Source organism: Tamandua tetradactyla, chromosome 8 (genome assembly GCF_023851605.1).
Source record: "Tamandua tetradactyla isolate mTamTet1 chromosome 8, mTamTet1.pri, whole genome shotgun sequence".
Taxonomy (NCBI): Eukaryota; Metazoa; Chordata; class Mammalia; order Pilosa; family Myrmecophagidae; genus Tamandua; species Tamandua tetradactyla.
In genome coordinates this window covers 54269211-54290466 of record NC_135334.1, presented here as the reverse complement: position 1 = coordinate 54290466, position 21256 = coordinate 54269211, and the positions used below count along the sequence as shown (strand labels likewise).

The 21256-nt window shown below is 45.7% G+C and overlaps 1 pseudogene; it reads right to left on the bottom strand.

Moving 5' to 3' along the window:
* The window catches only part of LOC143645099 (tripartite motif-containing protein 43-like), a 601918-nt pseudogene that overhangs the window by 13551 nt on the left and 567111 nt on the right, over positions 1 to 21256 (bottom strand).

Genomic DNA, 21256 nt, shown 5'->3' with positions numbered 1-21256 from the left:
AAGGGATTTATTTCATTAGTTCTTCAGAGGAAAGGCAACTTACTTTCAACTGAGATTCTTTCTTATGCATGAAGGCACAGGGTGATCTCTGCTGGCCTTCTCTCCAGGCCTCTGGGTTCCAACAACTTTCCCTGGGTTGATTCCTTTCTGCATCTCCAAAGGCCTGGGCTGAGCTGCTTGGGCTGTGCTACATTGACCTCTGTCATTTAAGATTCCAGCCGATTAAATCAAACATCATTCATTGCAGCAGGCATGCCTCCTAGCCTACTGCAGATGTAATCAGCAAAAGATGAGGTTCACATGCCATTGGCTCATGTCCACAGCAATAGAACTAGGTACCTTCACCTGGCCAAGTTGACACCTGAACCTAACTGCCATACACAGCGTTCCTTAGTTTTACATAAGCTTTATTCCTTTCCTGACACAATTTAAATTAAAACTTGTGTGTGTGTGTGCATACAGATATGCACTCTCTTTGATGACACTAGCATAGAAACTGAGAGACCTTGCAGATGTCTACTCTAACTTGCAAGTCTTTAGTGAAGCAAATTAACCTGAAAGTGTTGCCTAAGGGTAGTAGGACAACAAATGCATGCTGATGTTGCTAAACTCAGGGCAAGAACCTGACCTTCTCCCTCAGGTATAAGATTTGAATACCACCTCCCAAAGGAAAATCATTGCCTTTGAAACCCATGCCAATGTTCTAAGAGACAGGGGTCTTAGTCTATTAGATAGAGTCAAGTAGCCCAGCCCAGGGACTCCTCTCCAGGTCTAGAGAACACGAGTGAAAGTTATAATGGCATGGACACCCTTTAATGCTGGCATCCAGGTGCAGTCTTTCTTGCCTGGTAGAATGACCCAGAAACAGTGTGTATTGAAAATGGGTGGACATGGCATGCTGACAGAGAATGTTCCTCTTTGAGGGCATACAGTGGTGCTCTTAACTTCTTTCCCACCCTCTCCCTCCCTGCCCTGCTCCCCACCATGGCAAAGACTTTAAGCCAAGTAGCCTTGCAGACAGCTTTTCTATCTTAATTGCCAGTCATCTTCTGGCACCTACAGTTGACACATTTAGAGTATCCTTCTTTGGGAAATAGTTTGGAGCTTCCCATTCCACTTCTGGAGTTTCTGAACACCTGCAAGATTATTAACAAAACTCTTACAAATGCCACAGTGGCTTGGTGAGTTCCCCCACAGCTGAACTTTCAGGAAGTCCACAAACTTGGTAGGAATTAGAGTTTCTCAAATCATAGCTGCACTACCCTTGGACAACTGGTTCCTGTTTTTCAGCTTCTTTAAATATAATTCTTACCCAGGTCTCTTGCTTCAATTAATAAATACACACTACAGGTGAACACAATCAGAAAGAGCTCTTCTCTGGGTGAAAAGCCAGTAAATGTTGATGTGAACTAGTAAATCTATAGTGCAGTTAATTTGTCTGCTTACCTCCCAAATTTCTTTCACTCTGCTAAGAAAATATGTTCTATTCTGAACTGTAGGGAAAAAAAAAGCATAGTCCATGATTAATGGATCATTATGTTTTTAGTGTCTAGTGGTTTTGAATAGCCAGAAGGAAATATAAAGTGGTTGAACTTAAATCCAGTCATCCACTGGTCTTTGAGAATGATTGTAAAACTGTATAGGAATAAAAAAAGTCAGTAGAAAAAAAAAAAAGAATGCACAATCTAATGAGTAGATAACATTTTAGTAAGGAATGTCAAGCTTTACAAGCTACTATTAGCAATGCATCTTGTTAGGAAAACTTCAGAAGTTTTATGGTGAGTGTAGTAGCTGCTAATTGATCAAAATATTTGCCTGTTAACTGGAATGATGAATGTCAAAAGTGGTCTTTCACTAGTAAAATTAAATGCATTCAAATACGTGATTATCATAAAATATTTTAGAGACATTCTTGTCCTTTAGATGAACAGGGATAAAGATCTCCTGTGAGCTATAGCCTTCACACTTACTAGTGGGGCCCTAGTTAAATCCATAAATGGTCTTCTGTCCACCGTTACCAATGGGAGACTGTGATAGCCTGATGCTGATTATAAAGGAGTCAGAATTCTCCCTCAGTCACCTTGGTGAGGTGATGGTTGAAGAATTCAAAAGTTTGAGGAACTAAACTTTCTCAAACTTAAGAATAGTTTGGGTGCAGTGTTTTAGTACTTTGGGACCTGCTTTTATTATAATCTCACATTGAGTTTGGAAATGGGGTGGAGGGAGTGGTTAAATCCCACTGCGCGCATCTGAATCTGTGGTGGACCCCAGAAAAGCCATGCCCTTTGATCCTCATTCAGTATTGCTTGGTGGGAGCATCTTGATTGTTTCCATAGAGATGTGACCCACCCAATTGTGGGTAGTAACTTTTGATTAGATGATTTCCATCTAATGGAGGTGTGTCTCCACCCACTGAAAGTGGAGTTGCTTGCTGGAATCCTTTAAAAGAGGAAACATTTTGGAGAGAGGTCCTTTTAGTAGAGCCACGAGAAAGCCAGCAGATGCCACCATGTTTGCTATGTGCCCTTCCAGCTGAGAGAGAAGCGTTGAATGTCGTCAACCTTCTTGAACCAAGGTATCTTTCCCCAGATGCCTTAAATTGGACATTTCTATAGACTTGTTTTAATTGGGAAATTTTCTCGGCCTTAGAACTGCAAACTAGTAACTTATTAAATTCCCCTTGTGAAAAGCCATTTTGTTTCTGGTATGTTGCATTCCGGCAGCTAGCAAACTAGAACACCCACCTACCTTGAATTTCTCTGGCATCTAACCCAAATCTCAGGTTTTGCAACACCCACCACACTTGCTCAGAGTTGACATGGGAGGAGAATGAATAACTTTGGCAGTTGCCAAACTCTTCAGCAAGAAAGTTTAGGTGGATGACGTTGCTTGGAGAGTTTATGTCCAACTTCTGCTCTAATGCTTGCCTTAGAGCTACTAATATTTATTATGTTAATACTTAGGAATGATTGACTGAGTACTACAGAAAACGTTTTTCCTTAAAATTAACAAAGTTGCATGTGTGCATCAGGGCTCAGCCTACTGAGTTGGTTGTCCCCATTGCTTGCGAGAATATTAGGCCCCAGATGGGGAAGTTTAATATTTAATGTTTCCTCCTATCTCCCCAGTCCCCCAAGGGAATTTTGTAAATACTTTTTATCCTCTGCACAAACTACTCTGGGATATACTGGGGCATAACACTAACTTGTACAAAACAATATGATTTCATGCTCTATTCAAGAGTTCATGTAATTATAGTATTCAAATAAACTGATTATACAAGTTAAATTGGGTAATCTGGTTTAAAGAAGAAATTTTCAGGTTATATATATGTTAATAGAATAAAAATTTAAAAATAAGGCTCTACATTACAAACAGTGAGTTCTACTGTAAAATAAGAAGCTGAAGTTAGTGTATATTCTATTAATATTGTTTCATAAATTATAACAAAGGTACCATACCAATGAAGTGTCAATGATGTGGAAAACTGTGTGTGTGAAAAGGAACTTTGTATTTTCTGTATGATTGTTCTGTAAACTTACACCTTCTCCAGTAAAAAAAAGAATAATATTTAAAAATTCAAGTATTAATCCTTCATTTTCTCAGAAGGTAGAGAGAGAGTTTTTGCTTTCAAGCCTAAGGTAGATTTGGAAGGGAATGTTATTTTCAGGGATCTATGCAGAAGTTGTTTGAAAATAACTACCATTCCTAATTTTAATTTCAACAGTGAGAATATCGTCCAAAATTAAATAAGAACTTATGAGGGAAAGGCGGACTTTCAAATAATTATAAAGTGGAAGTAGGGTGAGAAGAGGGAAAATGAAGGATCATCAAGAGCTTTGGGATTCCACATATAGCAGATGGCTGATTCCATCCTCACATGGAGGTCCTGTGCAGTGTACTTAGGGATGCTGCACCCCAGGCAGTAGGCTTCCTGCCTCCCCTCTTGAACCCTGGTCTATCACTCCTAGGTCAGCTTGCAGATTGAGACACTGAGCATTTCAGTGGTGAATAGTGTGGACTGAAAACCAGAGGGCCCTTTCTGAATGCCCTCCACTACTTCAGGCTGTTTTACTGAGCCCTGTAATTGGGAAGGAGGAAATAGATATAGTCATGGTTGAGAAGGGATTGAAGTGATAGGAGATGGAATTGGTTTTTATTTGATTTTCATAAGATAAATTGACATTTGCTGTGTTCTCCAGTTTGTGGAGTTATATTCACATCCTTAAACCTAACTGTGAGTATTTTGTTGAAGAATCTTCACTAGAAGAGTGATATAATCATTGTGATGAAAACTTTGGGCCCAGAAAGAGTAACTGTCTCCTTTTCTCCTTTTTCTGCAGGAGTGTGTCAGTGCAGCTGCACATACTCACAACTCTGTTCATGGCCTATGCTGGACTAATAGACAGGCTCAGCCATTTCCAAGGTAACAGGCAATACTCTGTGAGACAGCTGTAATTTATCCTCCATTCATAGTCATCAGTGGATAAGCTTTACCCATTGATTGATCTATGGTTTCTTTTCAGGGAACTTTGATAAATAAATGTGTCCTTATAGGAAATCAAATATGTACGTGAAAAAACTAAATATGTTAGATTGTAATGAACGATACAGACAGCAAGGTACAGAAAATCTATCTCTATAATCTCTATCTCAGTATCAGCATGCTGAAATGGTCTTCATGTGAAATGTATATTTTCATCTTTATTCAGTACATTCCAACTTGCATTCAATGTGTTTTTTATTGAATTGATACCTAAATGTTTGAACTTCTGCTTTTCCCCATTTTCATTAGCCGTTTAATTAATTTTCCTATGAAAGTACCTTATATACCTGACAAAAAATACTTTCAATGATTTCAGATTTATTAAAAGCATAAAACACTTGTTTATAAAAACAGAAAACTGGATATATACATTTTCTTATTCAAAAGATATTCTGGCAAATAGAAAATTCTCACAAGGAAACTATGTCTTAAAAAACCCAAATATATATATATTTGAGAAAGGGGTGTGGTTAGGGTTATGTTTCGGGCTGCGTTGGTGTGCAGGGTCAGTATACAGCTGAGGGTTGTGATTAGGATTGGCTTTGAGTGTGGGGTTAGGTTTCAGGCAAGAGATCGTGGTAGGGTTGGGTCCAGGTTTAGGGTTTGGATTAGGGTTAGGGTTAGGCATAGTGTTGGTGTTAGAGTTACATTTAAGAGTGTGATTTGCTGCAGGGTTGGTCAAAAGTCAAGGGTTGTGTTCAGCATTGTCATTGGGGATAGGGTCAGTATTCAGGTGAGGGTTGGTGTTCGGGTTAGGGCTAGGGTGAGGGTGAGGGTTAGGGTTAGGGTTAGAGAAAGGGTTGGGGTTAGGGTTATGTTTAGGGCTGCGTTGGGATGCAGAGTGGGTATACAGCTGAGGGTTGTGCTTAGGGATGGCTTTGGGTGTGGGGTTAGGTTTTGGGCTAGAGACCATGGTAGTGTTGGGTCCAGCTTTAGGTTTGGATTAGATTAGGGTTAGGCATAGTGTTGGTGTTAGGGTTATGTTTAGGGGTGCAAATTGCTGCAGGGTTGGTCAGAAGTCGAGGGTTGTGTTTAGGGTTGGCATTGGGGGTGGGGTCAGATTTCAGGCGAGGATTGGTGTTCGGGTTAGGGCTAGGGTTAGGGTGAGGGTTAGGGTTAGAATTAGAGAAAGTGTTTGAGTTTGGGTTATGTTTCACTCTGCGTTGGGGTGCAGGGTCAGTATACAGATGAGGGTTGTGTTTAGGGTTGGCTTTGGGTGTGGGGTTAGGTTTCAGACTAGAGATCATTGTAGGGTTGGGCCCAGGTTTAGAGTTCAGGTTACAGTTAGGGTAAGGCATAGTGTTGGTGTTAGGGTTACAATTAGGGGTGCGATTTGCTGCAGGGTTGATCAAAAGTTGAGGGTTGTGTTTAGGGTTGGCATTGGGGATGGGGTCAGATTTCAGGCGAGGATTGGTGTTTGGGTTAGGGCTAGGGTTGTAGTGAGAGTTAGGGTTAGGTTTAGAGAAAGGGTTGGGGATAAGGTTACGTTTCGGGCTACGCTGGATTGCAGAGTCAGCATATAGCTGAGGGTTGTGCTTAGGGTTGGCTTTGGGTGTAGGGTTACGTTTCGTGCTAGAGATCATGGTAGGGTTGGGTCCAGGCTTAGGGTTTGGGTTAGGGTTAGGGTTAGGGTTAAGCATAGTGTGGATGTTAGGGTTACGTTTAGGGGTGCAATTTGCTGCAGGGTTTGTCAAAAGTTGAGGGCTGTGTTTAGGGTTGGCGGTGGGGACAGGGTCAGATTTCAGGTGAGGGTTGGCGTTCGGGTTAGGGCTAGGATTAGGGTGAGGGTTAGGAGTAGGGTTAAAGAAAGGATTGGGGTTAGGTTTACATTTCGGGCTGCATTGGGGTGCAGGGTCGGTGTACAGCTGAGAGTTGTTTTTAGGGTTGGGTTTGGGTGTGGGGTTATGTTTCGGGCTAGAGATCATTGTAGCGGTGGGTCCAGATTTAGGGTTTGAATAAGGGTTCGGATTAGGCATAGTGTTGGTGTTAGGGTTACGTTTAGGGGTGCGATTTGTGGCAGGGTTGGTCAAAAGTCAAGAGTTGTGTTAAGGGTTGGCCTTGGGGATGGGGTCAGATTTCAGGCAAGGGTTGGTGTTCGTGTTAGGGATAGGGTGAGGGTGAGGAATAGGGTTAAGTTTAGAGAAAGGGTTGGAGATAGGGTTACGTTTCAGGCTACGTTGGGGTGCATGGTCGTTATACAGCAGAGGTTTGTGCTTAGGGGCGGATTTGGGTGTGGGGTCAGGTTTTGAGCTAGAGGTCGTGGTAGGGTTGGGTCCAGGTTTAGGGTTTGGGTTAGTGTTAGGGTTAGGGATAGTGTTGGTATTAGGGTTACGTGTAGGGGTGCGATTTACTGCAGTGTTTGTCAAAAGTCAAGGGTTGTGTTTAGGGTTGGCGTTGGGGATGGGGTCAGATTTAAGGGGAAGATTGGTGTTTGGGTTAGGGCTAGGGTTATGGTGAAGGTTAGGGTTAGGTTTAGAGAAAGAGTTCGGGTTAGGATTACGTTTCAGGCTGCACTGGGGTGCAGTGTCAGTACACAGCTGAGGGTTGTGCTTAGGGTTAGCTTTGCATGTGGTGCTAGGTTTTGGGCTACAGATCGTGGTAGGGTTGTGTCCAGGTTTAGGGTTTGTGTTAGGGTTAGGGTTAGGCATAGTGTTTGTGTTATGGTTAAGTTTAGGGTTGTGATTTGCTGCAGGGTTGGTCAAAAGTCGAGGGTTGTATTCCGCATTGTCATTGGGGATGGGGTCAGATTTTAGCCAAGTTTCGGTGTTCAGGTTGGGACTGGGGTTATGTTTTGGGCTGCATCGAGGTGCAGTGTCAGTATACAACTGAGAGTTGTGCTTAGGGTTCGCTTTGGGTGTGGGGTTAGGTTTTGGGCTAGAGATCGTTGTAGTGTTGGGTCCAGGTTTAGAGTTTGTGTTAGGGTTAGGGTTAGACAAAGTGGTAGTGTTAGGGTTACGTTTGTGTGTGATTTGCAGCAGGGTTGGTTAAAAGTCGAGGCTTATATTTAGGGTTGGCGTTGGGGATAGGGTCAGATTTGAGAAGAGGGTTGGTGTTCGGTTAGGTGTAGGGTTTATGTGATTGTTAAGGTTAGGTTTAGAGAAAGGTTGGTTTGTGGTTAAATTTCAGGCTGTGTTGGGGTGCGTGGTCGTTATACAGCAAAGGTTTCTGCTTAGGGGTGGAGTTGGATGTGGGGTCAGGTTTCAAGCTAGAGATCGTGGTAGGGTTGGGTCCAGATTTAGGGTTGGAATTAGGGTTAGGGTTAGGCATAATGTTGGTGTTAGGGTTACGTTTAGGGGTGTGATTTGTTGTAGGGTTGGTCAAAAGTCGAGGGTTTTGTTTAGGGTTGGCATTTGCGATGGAGTCAGATTTCAGGTGAGGGTTGGTGTTAGGGTTAGGGCTAAGGTTAGGGTGAGGGTTAGGGTTAGGGTTAGAGAAAGGGTTGGGGTTAGGGTTACATTTAGGGCTGCGTTGGGGTGCAGGGTGGGTATACAGGTGAGGGTTGTGCTTAGGGATGGCTTTGGGTGTGGGGTTAGGTTTCGAGTTAGAGACTGTGGTAGGGTTGGGTCCAGCTTTAAGGTTTGGGTTAGGGTTAGGTTTAGGCATAGTGTTGGTGTTAGGGTTAAGTTTAAGGGTGCGATTTGTGGCAGGCTTGGTCAAAAGTCGAGGGTTGTGTTTAGGGTTGGTGCTGGGGATGGGGTCAGATTTCAGGCGAGGGTTGGTGTTAGGGTTAGGGCTAGGGTTATAGTGAGGCATAGGGTTAGGGTTACAGAAAGGGTTGGCGATAGGGTTACGTTTCAGGATACGTTGGGTTTCAGGGTTGGTATACAGCTGAGGGTTTTACTTAGGGTTTGCTTTGAGTGTAGTGTTAGGTTTCATGCTAGAGATCATGGTAGGGATGTGTCCAGGTTTAGGGTTCAGGTTACTGTTAGGGTTAGGCATAGTGTGGATGTTAGCGTTACATTTAGGGGTGCAATTTGCTGCAGGGTTGGTAAAAAATCGAGGGTTATTTTTAGGGTTGGCGTTTGGGATGGAGTCAGATTTAAGTTGAAGATTGGTGTTTGTGTTAGGGCTAGGGTTAGGTTGAGGGTTAGGGTTAGAGATAGGGTTCGGGTTAGGGCTACGTTTCAGGCTTCATTGGGGTGGAGGGTCGGTATACAGCTGAGGGTTGTGCTTAGGGTTGGCTTTGGGTGTGGGGTTTGGTTTTGGGCTAGAGATCGTGGTCAGGTTGGTTCCAGCTTTATGGTTTGGGTTAGGGTTAGGGTTAGGCATAGTGCTGGTGTTAAGGTTATGATTAGGGGTGCGATTTGCTGCAGAGTTGGTCAAAAGTCAAGGGTTGTCTTTAGGGTTGGCATTGGGGATGGGGACAGAATTCAGATGAGTATTGGTGTTTGGGTTAGTACTTGGGTTAGGATGTGGGTTAGGGTTAGGGTTAGAGATAGGGTTTGGGTTAGGGCTACGTTTCAGGCTTCGTTGGGGTGGAGGGTCGGTATACAGCTGAGGGTTGTGCTTAGGGTTGGCTTTGGGTGTGGGGTTAGGTTTCAGACTAAGGATCGTGGTAGGGTTGGGTCCAGGTTTAGGGTTTTGGTTAGGGTTAGGGTTAGGCAAATTGTTGGCATTATGGTTAAGTTTAGGGGAGCGATTTGCAGCAGGGTTGGTTAAAAGTCAAGAGTTATGTTTTGGGTTGGCATTGGGGATGGGGTCAGATTTCAGGCGAGGGTTGGTGTTCAGGTTAGGGCAGGGTTTGGGTGAGGGTTAAGGTTAGGGTTAGAGAAAGGGGAGAGCTTAGGGTTACATTATGGGCTCCGTTGGTGTGCAGGGATGGTATACAGCTGACGGTTGTGCTTAGGGTTGACTTTGGGTGTGAGGTTAGGTTTTGGGCTAGTGATAGTGGAAGGGTTGGGTCCAGGTTTAGGGTTTGGGTTAGGGTTAGGGTTAGGCATAGTGTTGGTGTTAGGGTTACGTTTTGGGGTGCGATTTGCTGCAGGGTTTATCAAAAGTTGAGGGTTGTGTTTAGGGTTGGCGTTGGGGATGGGTTTAGATTTCAGGCCAGGGTTGGTGTTAGTGTTAGGGACCGGGTGAGGGTGAAGGTTAGGGTTAGGTTTAGAGAAAGAGTTCGGGTTAGGGTTACGTTTCAGGCTGCATTGGGTTGCAGGGTTGGTACACAGCTGAGGGTTGTGCTTAGGGTTGGCTTTGCATGTGGTATTAGGTTTGGACTAGAGATCGTGGTATGGTTGTGTCCAGGTTTATGGTTTGTGTTAGGGTTAGACTTAGGCATAGTGTTCATGTTATGGTTAGTTGAGGGTTGTGATTTACTGCAGGGTTTGTAAAAAGCTGAGGGTTGTGTTCAGCGTTATTGTTGGGGATGGGATCAGATTTTAGCTGAATTTCAGTGTTCGGGTTGGGGGTAGGATTATGGTGAGGGTTACGGTTAGTGTAGAGAATGGGTTAGGGTTAGGGTTACGTTTTGGGCTGCGTCGAGGTGCAGGGTCGGTATACAGCTGAGGGTTGTGCTTAGGGTTCTCTTTTGGTGTGAGGTTAGGTATTGGGCTAGAGACCATGGTAGGGTTAGGTCCAGGTTTAGGGTTTAGGTTATGGTTAGGGTTAGGCATAGTGTTGGTTATAGGGTTACATTTAGGGGCACGATTTCTACCATGGTTGTTCAAAACTCGAGGGCTTTGTTTAGGATTGGCGTTGGGGATGGGATTAGATTTCAGGCGAGGGTTGGTGTTCAGGTTAGGTCTAGGGTTAGGGTGAAGTTTAGGGTTAGGGTTAGAGAAAGGGTTGGGGTTAAGGTTATGTTTGGGCTACATTTGGGGGCAGGGCCAGTATACAGCTGAGGTTTGTGCTTAGAGTTGTCTTTGGGTGTTTAGTTAGGTTTTGAGCTAGAGATCATGGTAGGGTTGGGTCCAGGTTTAAGTTTTGGGTTTGAGTTAGGGTTAGACATAGTGTTGGTGTTAGGGTTATGTTTAGGGGTGTGATTTGCTGCAGGGTTGGTCAAAAGTTGAGGGTTGTGTTTAGGGTTGGCGTCGGGGATAGGGTCAAATTTCAGGAAATGTTTGGTGTTCAGGTAAGTGCTTGAGTTAGGGTGAGGGTTAGGTTTAGGGTTAGAGAAAGGGTTGGGGTTAGGGTTAGGTTTCGGGCTGCGTCGGGGTGCAGAATCGGTATACAGCTGTGGGCTGTACTTAGAGTTTGCTTTGGGCGTGGGGTTAGGTTTCGGGCTAGAGATTGTGGTAGGGTTGGGTCCAGGTTTAGGGTTTGGATTAGGGTAAGTGTTAGGCATAGTCTTGGTGTTAGAGTTACGTTTAGGGCTGCAATTTGCTACAGGGTGTGTCAAAAGACGAGGGTTGTGTTTAGAGTTGATGTTGGGGATGGGGTCAGATTTCAGGTGAGGGATTTTGTTCCCGTTAGGGCTAGGGTTAGAATGAGGATAAGGGTTAGGGTTAGAGAACGGGTTGGGGTTAGGGTTACGTTTCGGGCTGCATTGGGGTGCAAGGTTGATATACAGCTGAGGGTTGTTCTTAGGGTTGACTTTTGGTGTGGGGTTAGATTACGGGCTAGAGATCATGATAGAGTTAGGTCCAGGTTTGGGGTTTGGGTTAGGGTTAGGGTTAGGCATAGTGTTGATGTTAAGGTTACATTTAGGGGTGCAATTTCTTCATGGTTGGTCAAAAGTCGAGGGTTGTTTTTAGGGTTGGATTTGGATATGGGGTCAGATTTCAGGCAAGGATTGATGTTTGGGTTAGGACTAGGTTTAGCGGGATGGTTATGGTTAGGGTTAGAGAAAGGGTTGGGGTTAGGGCTATGATTCGGAGTGGGTCGTGGTGCAGGGTCGGTATACAGCTGAGGGTTTTGCTTAAGATTGGCTTAGGGAGTGGGGTTAACTTTCGGGCTAGAGATCATAGTACGGTTGGGTCCAGGATTAGGGTTTGGTTTAGGGTTAAGGTTAGGCATAGTGTTGTTCTTAGGGTACATTTAGGGGTGCGATTGAGCAGCACGTTGTTCTAAAGTCTAAGGATATGTTTAGGGTTGACATTGGGGATGAGGTCAGATTTTAGATAAGGGTTGGAGTTCAGGTAAGGGCTAGGGTTTGGGTGTGGGATAAGGTTAGGGTTAGAGACAAGGTTGTATTTGGTTATGTTTTGGGCTACGTTGCAGTGCAGGGTCGGTATATGTCTGAGGTTTGCGCTTAGAGTTGGCTGTGGGTGTGATGTTAGGTTTCAGGCTAGAGATCGTGGTAAGGTTAGGTCCGAGATTATGGTTTGGGTTAAGGTTAATGTTAGGCATAATGTTGGAGTTAGGTTTATGTTTAGGGATGCAATGTCTTGCAGGGTTGGTCAAATTCGAGGATTGTGTTTAGGGTTGGCGTTGGCGAGGGGGTCAGATTTCAGTCGAGGGTTAACGTTCGGGTTAGGGCTAGGGTTAGGGTGAGGGTTTGGGTTAGGTTTAGAGAAAGGGTTGGGGTTACTGTTACGTTTTTGGCTGTGTTGGAGTTCAGGGTCAGTATACCACTGAGGGTTGTGCTTAGGTTTGGCTTTGGGTGTGGGGATAGGTTTTAGGCTAGAGATCGTCATAGGGTTGGGTCCAGGTTTCACGTTGGGTTAGCGTTAGTCTTAGGAATAGTGTTGGTGTTAGGGTTACGTTTAGGGGTGAGATTTGCTGCATGGTTGGTCAAAACTCGAGGGTTGTGTTTAAGGTTGGCGTTGGGGATGGAGTCAGAATTCAGGCCAAGGTTGGTGTTTGGGTTAGGGCTAGGGTTGGGGTGAGTGTTGTGGTTAGGGTTAGAGATGGATTGGGGTTTGCATTACGTTTCAGACTGTGTTGGGGTGCAGGGTCGGAATACAGCTGAGGGTTGGGCTTGTGGTTGGCTTTGGGTGTGGTCTTAGGTTTTGGCCCAGAGATCATGGTGGGGTTGCATCCAGGTATAGGGTTTGGGTTAGGGATAGGGTTTGGCATAGTGTTAAGTTAGGGTTACATTTAGGGGTGTGATTTGCTATATCATTGGTCAAAAGTCAAAGGTTCTGTTTAGGGTTGGCATTGGGGATAGGGTCAGATTTCAGGTGAGGGTTGGTGTTCATGTTAGGGCTAGGGTTAGGATGTGGGTTAGGGTTAGGGTTAGAGAAAGGGTTGGGTTTAGGATTATGTTTCGGGCTACATTGTGTGCAGGGTCATTACAGCTGAGGGTTTTGCTTAGGGTTGGTTTTGGGTCTAGTGGTTAGGTTTCGGGCTACAGATCATGGTAGGGTTGGGTCCAGGGTTATGGTTTGTGTTAGGGTTAGTTTTAGGCATAGTGTTGATGTTAGGGTTAAGTTTAGGGGTGCGAGTTACTGCAGGGTTGGTCAAAGGTCCAGAGTCGTGTTTAGGATTGATGTTGAGGATGGGGTCAGATTTCAGGCGAGGGTTTGTGTTCAGGTAGGGCTAGGGTTTTGGCGAGGATTAGGGTTAGGGTTAGGAAAGGTGTGAGTTTAGGGTTACGTACTGGCTGCATTGGTGTGCAGGGTCAGTATACAACTGAGCATTATGCCTTAGGGCATGATCTGTGTGTGGGATTATGTTATGGGCTTGAGATCATGGTAGGGTTCAGTTCAGGTTTAGGGTTTGTGTTAGGGTTAGGGTTAGGCATAGTGTTGGTGTTAAGGTTATGTTCAGGGTCGTGATTTGCTGCAGGGTTGGTCAAAAGTCAACGGTTGTGTTTAGGCTTGGCATTGTGGATAGAGTGAGATTTGAGGCTAAGGTTGCTGTTCAGGGTAGGGCTAGGGTGAAGGTGAGGGTTAAGGTGAGATTTAGAGAAAGGTTTGATGTTAGGGTTATGTTTCCGGCTGCATTGGGTTGCAGGGTCGATATACAGCTGAGGGTTGTGCTTAGCATTGGCTTTGAGTGTGGGTTTAGTTTTCAGGCTAGAGCTCATGGAAGGGTTGTTTCCAGGTTTAGGGTTTGGATTAGGGTTAGGGTTAAACTTACTTTTGGTGTTAGGACTATGTTTAGGGGTGCGATTTGTTGTAGGGTTGGTCAAAAGTCGAGGGTTGTGTTTAGAGTTGGCATTGGGAATGGGGTCAGATTTCAATCAAAGGTTGGTGTTTGGGTTAGGTCTATGGTTTGGGTGAGGGTTAGGTTTATGGTTAGAGAAAGGTTGGGGTTAGGGTTACATTTCGCACTGCGTTGGGGGCAGGGTTGGTATGCAGCTGAGGGTTGTGCTTAGGGTTGACTTTGGGTATGGGGTTAGTTTGTGGGCTAGAGATCATTGTAGGGTTGGGTCCAGGTTTAGGTTTGTGATAGGGTTAGGGTTAGGCATAGTGTTGGTGTTAGGGTTACGTTTACGTGTGTGATGTGATGCAGTGTTGTTCAAAAGGTGAGGGTTGTGTTTAGGGTTGGTGTTGGAAATGGGGTCAGATTTCAGTCGAAGGTTGGTGTTTGGGTTAGTGTTAGTGTTAGGGTAAGGGTTAGGGTTAGGGTTAGAGAAACGGTTGGGGTTAGGTTTACTTTTCGGGCTGCATTGTGGTGGAGGGTCTGTATACAGCTGACAGTTGTGCTTAGGGTTGGCTTTGGGCGTGGGTTTAGGTTTCAGGGTACAGATCATGGTAACATTGGGTCCAGGTTTATGGTTTGAGTTTGTGTAAGGATTAGGCACAGTGTTTGTGTTAGGGTTACGTTTAGTGGTGCGATATGCTGAAGGGTTTGTCAAAAGTCGAGGGTTGTTATTAGGGTTGGCGGTGGAGATAGGGTCAGATTTCAGGTGACAGTTGGTGTTCAGGTTAGGGCTAGGCTTATGGTTAGTGTTAGGGTTAGGGTTTGAGAAGGGTTGGGGTTAGGTTTACTTTTCAGGCTGCACTGGGGTGGAGGGTATGTATACAACTGAGGTTTGCTTAGGGTTGGCTTATGGGTGTGGGTTTAGGTTTCGGTCTAGAGATTGTGGTAGCGTTGGGTACAGGTTTAGGTTTTGAGTTAGGGTTTTGGTTAGGCATAGTGTTTGTGTTAGGGTTACGTTTAGGGGTGCGATTTGCTGCAGGGTTTTTCAAAAGTCGAGGGTTGTGTTTAGTGGTGACGTTGGGGATTGAATCAGCTCAGGTGAGGGCTGGTGTTCAGGTTAGGTCTTGGGTTAGGGTGAGGGTTAGGGTTAGGGTTAGAGAAAAGGTTGGGTTTAAGGTTACGTTTCTGGCTGCATTGGGGTTCAAGGTGGTTATACAGGTGAGCGTTGTGCTTAGAGTTGGCTTTGGGTGTGGGCTTAGGTTTCAGGCTAAGATAGTGGTAGGGTTGGGTCCAAGTTTAGGGTTTGGGTTCAGATTATGATTAGGCATAGTGTTGGTGTTAGGGTTATGTTTAGGTGTGTGAGTTGCTGAAGGGTTTGTCAAAAGTTGAGGGTTGTGTTAAGGGTTGGCATCGGAGATGGGGTCAGATTTCAGGCAAGATGTTTTGGTTGGGGCTAGGGTTAGGGTGAGGGTATGGGTTAGGGTTAGAGAAAGGGTTGGGGTTAGGGTTATGATTCTGGCTGCGTTCGGGTGCAGGGTCGGTATACAACTGAGTGTTGGGCTTAGGGTTGGCTTGGGATGGGTTTAGGTTTCGGACTAGAGATCATGTTCGAGTTAGTTCCAGGTTTAGGGTTTGGATTTGGGATAGGGTTAAGCATAGTGTTGGTTTTTGCATTGTGTTAATATGTGCGATTTATTGCAGTTTTGGGCAAAAGTCGAGGGTTGTGTTTGGGTAGGCGTTGGGGATGGGGTCAGATTAAAGGTGAGGGTTGGTGTGCGTGTAAGGGCTAGGCTTATAATGAAGTTTAATGTAAGGGTTAGAGAAAGGGATGGTGTTAGGGTAGTTATGGGCTGTGTTCGGGTGCAGGGTCACTATACAGCCAAGGTTTCTGCTTAGTGTTGCTTTTGGTGTGGGGCTAGGTTTTGGGCAAGAGATCATGGTAGCCAACCATAAGCAGAACATTCAGCTATATACCAACCCTGCACCCCGACGCAGCAGGAAACATAGCCATAACCCCAACCCTTTCTCTAAACCTAACCCTAACCCTCACTCAAACCCTACCCCTAACCAGAACACAAACCCTCGTCTGAAATCTGAATGCATCCCCAACGCCAACCCTTAACACAACCCTCAACTTTTGAACAACCTGACAGCAAATCGCACCACTAAACATATCCCCAACACCAAAACTATGCATAAACCTAACCCTAACCCAAACTCTAAACCTGGACCCAACCATACCATGATCTCTAGCCTGAAAACTAAACCCAAACCCCAAGCCAACCCTAAGCACAACACTCAGCTGTATACAGACCCTGCACTACAACGAACCCGAAATGTAACCCTAAGCCCAACACTTTCTCTAACCCTCTCCCTAACCCTCATCATAACACTAGCCCTAACCCGAACACCAACCCTCACCTGAAATCTGACTCCATCCCCAACACCAACCCTGAACACAACCCTCAACTTATGACCGACATTGCTACAAATCACACCGCCTAAACGTAACCCCAACACCAACACTATGCCTAACCCTAACCCGAACCCAAAACCTTAATCTGCACCCAACCCTATGACGAACTCTAGCAAGAAACCTAACCCCACGCACAAAGACAAACCTAAGCACATCCCTCAGCTGTATCCCGACCCTGCTCCCAATGCAGTCCGAAACATAAACCTAACCCCAGCCCTTTCTCTAACCTTAACCTTAACACTCACACTAGCCCTAACCTGAACACCAAACCCTGCCTGAAATCTGACCCTCATCCTCAACGACAACCTTAAACACAATCCTCGACTTTTTACCAAACCTGAAGCAAATCACTGTCCTACACATAACCATAACATCAACACTATGCCTAAACTTAACTCTAACTCAAACCCTAAATCTGGACCCAACCCTACCACGATCACTAGCCCAAAACCTAACCACACACCCAAAGACAACCATAAGCACAACCCTCAGCTGTATACCAACTCTGCACCTCAGCGCAGCCTGAAATGTAACCGTAGCCCCAATTCTTTCTCTAAATCTAACCCTAACCCTGACGCTAACCCTAGCCCTAACCCGAACATCAACCCTTGCCTGAAATCTGACTCCATCCCTAATGCCAACCCTAAACACAACCCTCGACTTTTGACCAACTCTGCAGCAAGTCCCACGCCTAAAAATAACCCTAACACCAACACTATGCCTAAACCTAACCGTAACCCAAACCCTAAACCTAGACCCAACCCTACCACGATTTCTAGACCAAAAACTAAATCCACACCCAAAGCCAAGCCTAAGCACAACCCTCAGCTGTATACCAACCCTAAACACCAACGCAGTCCAAAAGGTAACCCAACCCTTTCTCTCATCCTAACCCTAACCCTCACCCTAACCCTAGCTCTAACCCGAACACCAACCCTCACCTGAATCTGACCCAAACCCCAACACCGACCCTAAACACAACCCTCAAATTTTGACCAACCCTGCCACAAATTGCACCACTAAACTTAACCCTAACACCAACATTATGTCTAAACTTAACCCTAACACAAACCCTAAAACTGGACCCAAACCTACAACGATCTCTAGCCTGAATCCTAACCCCACACCCAAAGCTAACCCTAAGAACAACCCTCAGCTGTATACAGACCCTGCACCCCAACACAGGCTGAAACGTTACCCTAACCCCAACCCTTTCTCTAACCCAAACCCTAACACTCACCCTCACCCTAGCCATAACCTGAACACCTAACTCACCTGAAATCTGACCAAATTCCCAATGCCAGCCCTAAACACATCCCTCGATTTTGGACAAACACTGCATGAAATCACTGTCCAACACATAACCATAACACCAACAGTATGCCTAAACCTAACCCTAACCCAAACTGTAAACCTAGACCCAACCCTACCAGGATCTCTAGCCCTAAACCTAACCCCACACCCAAAGCCAACCCTAAGCATGTCCCTCAGGTGTGTACTGACCCTGAACCCAAACGCACCCCGAAATGTAACCATAACTCCAACCCTTCTCTAATCCACACAGTAACTCTCACTCTAACCTTAGACATAACCTGAACACCAACCCTCACCTGAAATCTGACTGCATCCCCAACAACAACACTTAACACAACCCTTGACTTTTGATCAATTCTGCACTAATCGCACCCCTAAACATAACCCTAACACCAACACTATGCCTAACACGAATCCTAACCCAAACCCTAATCCTGGACCCAACCCTACCATGATCTCTATCATGAAACCTAACCCCACACCCAAAGTCAACCATTACAAAACCCTCAGCTGTATACCGACCCTGTACCACAATGCATCCCGAATGTAACCCTAACCCCAAACCTTTCAGTAACCTTAACCCTAACCCTCACCTTAACCCCAGTCCTAACCCAAACACCAACACTCACCTGAAATCTGACCGCATCCCCAAAGCCAACCCTGAACACAACCCTCGACTTTTGAGCAACGCTGCCACACATCAGAACCCTAAACTTAACCCTACCACCAACACTGTGTGTAACCCTAACCCTACCCAAACTCTGAAACTGTACTCAACCATAACATAATCTCTAGCCCAAAAACTTATCTCACACCCAAGACCAACCCTAAGCACAACCCTCAGCTGTACTCCGACCCTGCACACCAATGCAGCCTGAAAGGTAACCCTAACCCCAACACTTTCTCCAACCCTAACCGTAAACATCACATTAATCCTAGCCCTAACCTGAACACCAACCCTCGCCTGAAATATGACCCCTCCCCAACGCTAATCCTAAACACAACCTTCGACTTTTGACCAACCGTGCAGCAAATTGCACTCCTAAATGTAACACTAAAACCAACACTATGCCTAACCCTAACCCTAACCCAAACCCTAAAACTGAAACTTACCCTACCACAATCTCTAGCCCCAAACCTAAACCCAGACCCAAGGCCAACCCTAAGAACAACCATCAGCTGTACACCGACCCTGCACCCCAATGCAGCCTGAAACATAACCCTAAACCCATTCCTTTCTCTAAACCTAACCCTAACCCTCACCCCAACTGTATCCCTAACCCAAAAACCAACTTTCACCTGAAATCTGACCCAATCCCCAACATCAACCCTAAACACAACCCTCGACTTATGACCAACACTGCAGCAAATCACACCCCTAAATGTAACCCTAACACCAACACTATGCCTAACCCTAACAATAACCGAAACCCTAAACCTGGCCCCAGCTCTACAATGATCTCTAGACCAAAACCTAACCCGACACCTAAGGACAACATTAAACACAACTTTCAGCTGTACACTGACCCAGCTCCCCAACACAGCTTGAAACGTAACCCTAACCCTAACTCTTCCTCTAACCCTAACCCTAACCCTAACCTTAACCCTAGCCCTAGCCTTGACCGAACACCAACCCTCGCCTGAAATCTGACCTCATCCCCAACGCCAACCCTAAACACATCCTTCGACTTTTGACCAACCCTGCAGCAAATCGCTTCCCTAAATGTAACCCTAACACCGACACTATGCGTGACCCCAACCCAAACCCAAAACTTTAACCAGGACCCTTCACTACCACGATCTAGCCCGAAACCTAACCCCACACCCAAGGCCAATGATAAACACAACTATCAGCTGTACACCAACCCTGCACCCCAGCACAGCCCAAGAAATCACCCTAACCCCAACCCTTTCTCTATCACTAACCCTAAAAGTCACCCTAACCCTATCCCTTACACGAACACCAACCCTCGCCTGAAATCTGACCCCATCTCCACCACCAACCCTAAACTCAACCCTCAACTTTTGACCAACCCTACAGGAAATTGCACCCCTAAATGTAACCCTAACACCAACACTATTCCTAATCCTAACCTGAACCCAAACCTTAACCTGGACTCAACTCTACAATGACCTCTCTCCTGAATCCTAACCCCACAACCAAGGCTACCTCTAAGCACAACCCTAGGATATACATCGACCCTGCACCCCAATGCAGCCTGAAATGTAACACTGACCCCAACCATTCCTCTAAAACAAACCCTAAACCTCACCCTAACCCTAGCCCTAACCGAAAGACCAACCCTCACCTATAATCTTACCCAATCCCCAACACTGATGCTAAACACAACCCTCAACTTTTGACCAACCCTGCAGCAAATCACACCTCTAAACGTAACCCTAACACCAACACTATGCCTAATCCTAACCCTAACCCAAACCCTAAACCTGGAACCAAACCTACCATGATCTCTTGCCTGAATCCTAACACCGCAAGCAAGGCCAAACCTAAGCACAACCCTCAACTGTACACCAACATCACACCCCAACGCAGACTGAAACGTAAGCTTAACACCAACCCTTTCTCTAACCCTAACCTTAACCCTAACCAAGCCCTAACCAAAACACCAAACTTCGCTTGAAATCTGACCCCATCCTCAACGCCAACACTAAACACAACCCTGACTTTTGACTAACCCTGCAGCAAATCGCACCCTTATGTGTAACCCTAACACCAACACTATGCCTAATCCTCACCCTAACCCAACCCTAAACCTGGCCCAAGCCCTACCATGATCTCTCACCTGAATCCTAACCCCACAGCCAAGGCCAACACTACACATCACCCTCAGCTGTACACTGACCCTGCACCCAGTGCAGCCCAAAATGTAACGCTAAACCCAACTGTTCCTCTAACACTAACCCTAACCCTCACCTTAACCCTAGCCCTAACCGAAACACCAATCATCACCTGAAATCTGACCCCATCCCCAACACCAGCGATAAACACAACCCTCGACTTTTGACCTACCATGCAGCAAATCGCACCAATAAACGTTACCCTAACAACAACACCATGCCTAAAGCTAACGCTAACCCAAACGCTAAACCTGGTCCAACCCTACCATGATGTCTCGCCTGAATCCTAACTCCGTAGCCAAGACTAACTCAAAGCACAACCCTCAGCTGCACACTGACCCTGTACACCAACACCACAAAAAACGTAACCCTAACCAAAACCCTTTCTCTAACCCTAACCATCACCCTAACCAAGCCCTATCCAACACACCAACCTTCGCCTGAAATCTGACCTCATCCCCAACGCCAACCCTAAACAAAACCATTGATTTTACCAACCCTGCAGCAAATTGCAGAACTAAATGTAACCCTAACATGAACACTATGACTAATCCTAACCATAAACCAAACACTAACTGGACCCAACCGTACCAGGATCTCTAGCCTGAAACCTAAGCCCACATCAAGGCCAAATGTAAGCACAGCCCTCACCTATACAATGACCATGCAACCCAAAGCAAACTGAAAGCTGACCCTAACCCAACCATTTCTCTAACCCTAACCCTAACCCTCACCCTATCCCTAGCCCTAACCCAAACAACAACCCTCACCTGAAATCTGACCCCATCACCAGCCAACCCTAAACACAACCCTTGACTTTTGACCAACCCTGCAGCAAATCTCACCCCTTAATGTAAACCTAACACCAACACTATGCCTTACCCTAACCCTAACCCAATCCCTAAACCTGAACCCAACCTTAAAATGATCTCTAGCCCGAAAACAAACTGCACAACCAAGGCCAACTGTAAGCACAGCCCTCAGCTGTACACAGACCCTGCACCCCAATGCAGCCCAAAAGGTGACCCTAAACCCAACCCTTTCTCTAACCCTAACCCTAACCCACACCCTAACCCTAGCCCTAACCCAGACACTAA